The sequence below is a fragment of the Mauremys reevesii genome, linkage group 4, assembly GCF_016161935.1.
Source record: "Mauremys reevesii isolate NIE-2019 linkage group 4, ASM1616193v1, whole genome shotgun sequence".
Taxonomy (NCBI): Eukaryota; Metazoa; Chordata; order Testudines; family Geoemydidae; genus Mauremys; species Mauremys reevesii.
In genome coordinates, this window is record NC_052626.1 from 111,205,317 (window position 1) to 111,211,316 (window position 6,000).

The window sequence follows — 6,000 nt, forward strand, 5'->3', positions numbered from 1 at the left end:
ATGAAGAGAGGAGGTGGATCACCACCCGGTTTGCATGTAGATATTGGAAAAAGGAGGAGGGAAGAGCCCCCCCATTGAAGTCAGTGGGAGCTTTGCCTGCACACAATGACTTGCAGCATCCAGAGCCTACATTGTAAACTCCTCTGGTCAGAGCCCACATCTTTGTTGTCTGTAAAGTGCCACGTGCTCCATAGTGCTATATACAAGCGCAAAAGCAATAGCAAAACTCCCAGTCCCATGCACTTAGCCTCACGGTTTGCTCCCTCCTATAGGGCTAGAGCCACATTTAATCACCCTAGCAGACTACGGCAGTATTTGGGAGGGAAGAGGGCTTAAACCAGGGAGGGTGCCATCTTTTACTAATAATAGTTAGGCAGACAGGGTAAGAAGAAACCTCCGGTGACTAGGAAGAGGGACGTATTTAATTCTGAATGAGCAAGAACATTCCCAACTCAGGGGGATCATCCCAGTGCGGTATTAGGCCAACGTTCCCCATGTACCTACATACCCCACACTACAAGCTTTCAGATAAACGCCGAGTAAAGCATAAAGCGTTTTTTTTTTTAAGAGCCAGTGAGACCTACTTAATCTGGGCAAGGTGATCCAATAATGCCAGGTGAGTGTTCAAGTGAACAGGGGGCTCCATTGACTAGTCTGCATGAGAGTGAAGCTCTGTGACTGATCTTTGCCAACGATTTTGTCCTAATCCCCTGACTACACATTTCTCTCGCTGGACTCTGCTGCGAGCTGCCTTCAGAATAGTCACTTTTAATGGCTTATGACCAGTCAATACCTCCAGCTTTAAACTGTCATAATCACCTCTCTGCCCTACTGGAAATGTACAGGATGAGAAGCAGGGAGCTGTGAAAAGGGACATAAATATACCCTTCTAAAAACCCAGATGCAGCTCTAGTCCACAATCTTTTCATAAAAGCCTTTTAGAATCACAAGTACTGAACTTTTATCGTTCTCCAGCTCAGGGAGAAAGAAAGGCTCAAAAATGTCCTTTCTTGTTGCTCTCCATGGTTATTGCTGCAGGACCTGAGCTAAAGGCTTAAGTCAAAACATACACTTACAATGAATGCGTGAGACAATGCTCTGTATAAAACACTCTCCTACACCAAGAGGCCACTCTAACAATTTCAGGGTAATCAAACATTAGTGATCCAATCTAAACACTCAGCCAAGCAGCAGCACTGATAGGCGTGGGGAGGGAAAGGGAGTCTATACAGAGGCTAAAGCAGTAAAAGCTCTGAATGATGTCTCATAGGACCTAATCACATCAGCCACGCCATCAGGGGCTTGTACACCTGCACATCTACCAACGTGATATATGCCATCATGTGCCAGCAATGCCCCTCTGCCATGTACGTTGGCCAAACCGGACAGTCTCTACGCAAAAGAATAAATGGACACAAATCTGACATCAGGAATCATAACATTCAAAAACCAGTGGGAGAACACTTCAACCTCTCTAACCACTCAGTGACAGACTTGAAGGTGGCAATTTTGCAACAAAAAAAACTTCAAAAACAGACTCCAAAGAGAAACTGCTGAACTCGAATTAATATGCAAACTAGATACAATTAACTGTGGCCTAAACAGAGACTGGGAATGGTTGGGCCATTACATTAATTGAATCTATTTCCCTATGTTAAGTTCTCCTCACACCTTCTATGGGCCATCTTAATTATCACTTCAAAAAGTTTTTTTTCCTCCTGCTGATGATAGCTCATCTCAATTGATTAGACTCTTCCTGTTGGTATGCATACTTCCACCTTTTCATGTTCTCTGCATGTATAAATATCTCCTGTCTGTGTGTTCCATTCTATGCATCCGAAGAAGTGAGCTGTAACTCACGAAAGCTCATGCTGAAATAAATTTGTTAGTCTTTAAGGTGCCACAAGTACTCCTGTTCAGAAGAGACACTGAGCTGGTAATTCAGAAACACCGTTGATGGGCAGCAGGATATACAGCCCCCAAATAGAGTAGATTAGGCTTGTTGTATCTCTAGCCAGCTGGTGGCATTCCTTGGTCACCCCCAGAGTGTAATTAACTACCCCCATAACCTTTCACAACACAGATCAGGGTTTCCCTGGCAATAATTATCATCCACCAACCTGCCAGGCAGGGGCACTGGAACCATTTGTATAGTGGGGGTGTTGAGAGCCATTGAACTAAACTGCAAACCTGTATATGATGGAAACCACTTCAAGTCAGAGGGTGCTGCAGCACCCCCAGCACCCCTAGTTCCAGCACCTATGTTGCCAGGGGCAAATGGAGTACAAGGATCCAAAAATTAAGGACACGCGTTGGGCAGGGGGAGCCTGATGGAATGAGAGTTTTACGAGCATGTGTCACCGGCTCATTACTCAGCCCGCCTGATGGAAATAACATAGGGCAAGAGAAAACTGGGGGGGGGGGGGAAGGAGAGAGAGAGCGCGCACGTGTGGGGGCCACTGATCATTCTGAAGGGAGGGCCCTGGAAATGGCAGGAGCTGGGAAATCTGACACCCCCAGTTCCCGGCCAAAGGGGCAGAGCCAGACTGAATAGCACTGGCTCCAGGGCGAGCACCCCAGGGCAGAGCTGTCAAGGAAAACGCCTCCCTGCTTCTTGGGCTAACAAGATCCAGCCCCCTCGTGTTGACTGAACCCTACTTTACCCGCCAGGCTTTGGGATTTAGAAGCGAAGGCACAGGAAGGGCAGAGAGGAGAATAGCCGGGGAGCGTGGGGGCTCGCCTGGGAGTCTGCGCTCCGAAAAGCATCTGACTTGGCAAATGATCCCTCCATTGGGCACACACGCCCCGGGACAGCTGCTGGAGCCAGGCACCGCGCGCAGGGGAAAGGGCGAAGCTGCCGGCTGCTCTCCGCTTACCTGGCTCCTGGGCTCCGGGCGAGCTCCGGGGAGCTGCCGGGTTACCTGGGGCTGCAGAGCGCAGCGGCTCGGCGCTTGCAGCTGGAGGCGTCTGAACCCGGAAATGCCAGGAGCCCAGCAGGGCCAGGAGCCAAGGCAAACCTCCCCTGCTGAACTTTCGCAGCCCCACACACGCCAGGCGGCTTAACCCGCTGGCTGCTGGTTTGCAGGCGCAGCGCTCCGAGCCTGGCCCCCCACTGCAGCCTCTGCCGCGGGGGCTGGCTCGGGGGGTGCCCCCACCCGCGCCCGGGCTGGAGCAGCCGGGGGAGGCTGAAGGCGTTTGGCCCCGCTGACCTTGCAATGCCCACGCGGAGTTATTGCTTTTTCCACCCCGTGCGCGGGGAGAGCGCCCCGAGCGGAAATCCATGGAGAACAGACAGGGGCGGGGGATCCGCGGGGCTGTGTGTTTAATGGAATTGGCCCCAGGCTGAGACACTGAAAGGCAAGCCAAGGAGGGAGCCAGCAGCCGCTTCGGGGAGGGGGGCGTGCAAGCAGCGAATGGGAATCGGTCTGAAGGGCTCACACGCGTGACGCGAGGGGGAAGAAAGCCCACGGGCCGGCCAGGTGCCACGGGCTGAAATTAACAAGCCCTTCATTTCAATCTGCCCCCCGCCGCAAACTATGGAAACGAAGGGTGGCCAATGAGCAGGGCAGGGCAAACCTGTGAAACTAGCAAGAGCAGCAGGTCAATGGAACACTTGGAAAGTTTGAATATGCACAAATTAGCCTGACCAGATTGTATTCATCCGCAATCTGTAGTGAGGACATCCGACCTCAGTCCTGCCATGTGTTAGTTGCAAGCCTAAAACTAACGCTAATTCATGTTTAATTAACAAGGCTTCCGCTTAATAATAACCCTTTGAGAGAGAGGGGGGAGCGGCATTTAAGGGGGGAAATCAGGAGAGATTTCCTCAAAGTGAGATGAGCCTGTAGAAAACATCCCCAGGGGAAGGAGGCTTTGTGTCCTATCTAATTTTTCCGAGCCATGGCAATGTGCAGGATGGAACACACTTCAATAAATACGCATTTTCAAGGGGAAGTTAAAGTTTCTCCCCTGTAAAGCTCTCTTGATTTATTGGCATGGAAAATTGTGGGATGTAAGAAGGTATGAGTTGAGCATCTTAGAAGATCAGAGCCTTAATTTGTATATAGGAAAAAATGGTTCTATAATCGATTTTTATTACTTTGATTCAGCTACGAGTAGATTCTATATGGCCAAATTAGACCCTTGGAGAATATGGGTTGTTGATGAAAGGTTACACATGTTCTGTCATATTATACCTGTACATCTGCCATACACTATACATCCTAGTTAGTGAGAATTATACATCTCTTTGCTAAGAGTCAGATTGTGATGCTTTTACTTATGCTAAATAAGTAGCCTCCACAAGTAGCCCCACTGATTTGAGGCAGAGTGACGACCGAGGGGATAGCGCTCTAGACTAGTATGCAGGAGAGATGATTTCTATTCTGGGCTGTTATTGGCCTCCTGGGCAAGTACACCTCCCATATCTCAATCTGTAAAATGGGGATATGGATACTGACTTCCTTTGTAAAGGAATATGAGATCTATAGCTGAAAAGAGCTAAGTGCTATTACTACTACTACTGGTGTTGTATCATACAGTCCAACAGGGCCATCCAGAGGATTCAGGGGGGCCTGGGGCAAAGCAATTTTAGGGGCCCCTTCCATTAAAAAAAGTTGCAATACTATAGAATACGATATTCTCGTGGGGGCCCCTCCGGGGCCCAGGGCAAATTGCCCCACTTGCGGCCCCCCTGGGCAGCCCTGCAGTCCAAGATAACTAAGGGTATTACAATCTGCCCCAAAATTGCTTAGGATGATGCATTTCCTCATACCTTAACCTAGAGTAAGAATTGGGCCCAAAATGTTGTAAGGATCCCTCCCACCTCACTTGTCCTGAAAATTACCTGAAGTATTCAGACAAATCCCTCTGTTTCACCTCCTTTTTCCTCTGTCCAAAGAATGTGGGAATGGCCAGCAGGAAAAATATCAGGAATAAAAGCAACCACAACCTGAGGATGAAACAGTACCCGGGCAAAGCATCATCTGTGCTCAGCTACATGGCAGTTCTCACAGCCCCCCCACACCCACACACACACACACACACTCCGGTCACAACCTGCATCCAAGAATAAAAGGCATCTCAGGTATCACAAAGACCTTATTGAATGACTATAAATATATGACTTGAATATTGGGTTGTTCTGAAGAATCCAGCCCTATCATTAAAGGCAAAAAGGTTGTTCAATCTGTTGTGCAGGACTACAGAATGTAAAATATGGCCCCAATTTCCACCCCCTGCTGGATCTTGAACCTGCACATCCCTCTGTATCACATGAAGTGCACAAAATTATTTTACTGTTGTCAGTATTGGCAAACTCAAGGGTTTGAAAATTAGGAGTCAGGCCAGCACAAATGATGAGATCTTTTAAAATAATCTCATTATTTTAACCCAGACAAGTTTTGGGGCTCTTTTTTGCCTTTTTTTTAAATTTTTATTTTTTAAACTTGAAGCCTTTCGGACGCACTCAGATCACATTTTCAAACTTTTCTCCACCAGAGTGCTAGAGCCTTTAAAAGAAAGGTCAGAATCTAATATAATCAAATGACTCCAGGAGCTGGGGCTTTAAAAAGCTGACGCTCCAAATATCACAAGAATTGATACCACTTATTAAACCCTGGGGTGAAATCCTGGCCCCATTGAAGTCAATGGCAAAACTCTCATTGACTTCAGTGAAGCCAAGATTTCAATCCTGGCATCTACCATTCAGTGGAAGGAGCAGCGCTGTTGTCTAGCCCCTCTGAAACCTCCCTCTTCTCCCTTGTTTGGAAGCAGGGGAAGTTGAAATGTAAAGGAGACTCTCAGCTTTCATTACAATTTTTTTAACCCTTTGAAGAGCCTGGCGATTGGCACCAGTTAGCGGATTGTGGAGGCTGAACAGGGCCTGCATCTGGGCTCTCTCTCTGCAGCCGGAACCAAGGGACCTCACAATCTTACACACGCCTTTTATGGCAAGTGAGTTTGAGCTGTACCCCAAAGAACCATTTTGCCAATCCCAAA

General features: G+C 48.2%; 1 protein-coding gene across 1 annotated transcript in view; it reads right to left on the reverse strand.

The window, feature by feature from the left end:
* Positions 1-3,035, reverse strand: part of CRACR2B (calcium release activated channel regulator 2B) — an 80,280-nt gene extending 77,245 nt beyond the window's left edge. The window contains exon 1 of the mRNA XM_039538244.1: positions 2,877-3,035. The gene's annotated coding sequence lies outside the window, so the exon portion shown is untranslated. The remainder of the gene's footprint in view (positions 1-2,876) is intronic.
* Positions 3,036-6,000: the final 2,965 nt, after the last annotated feature.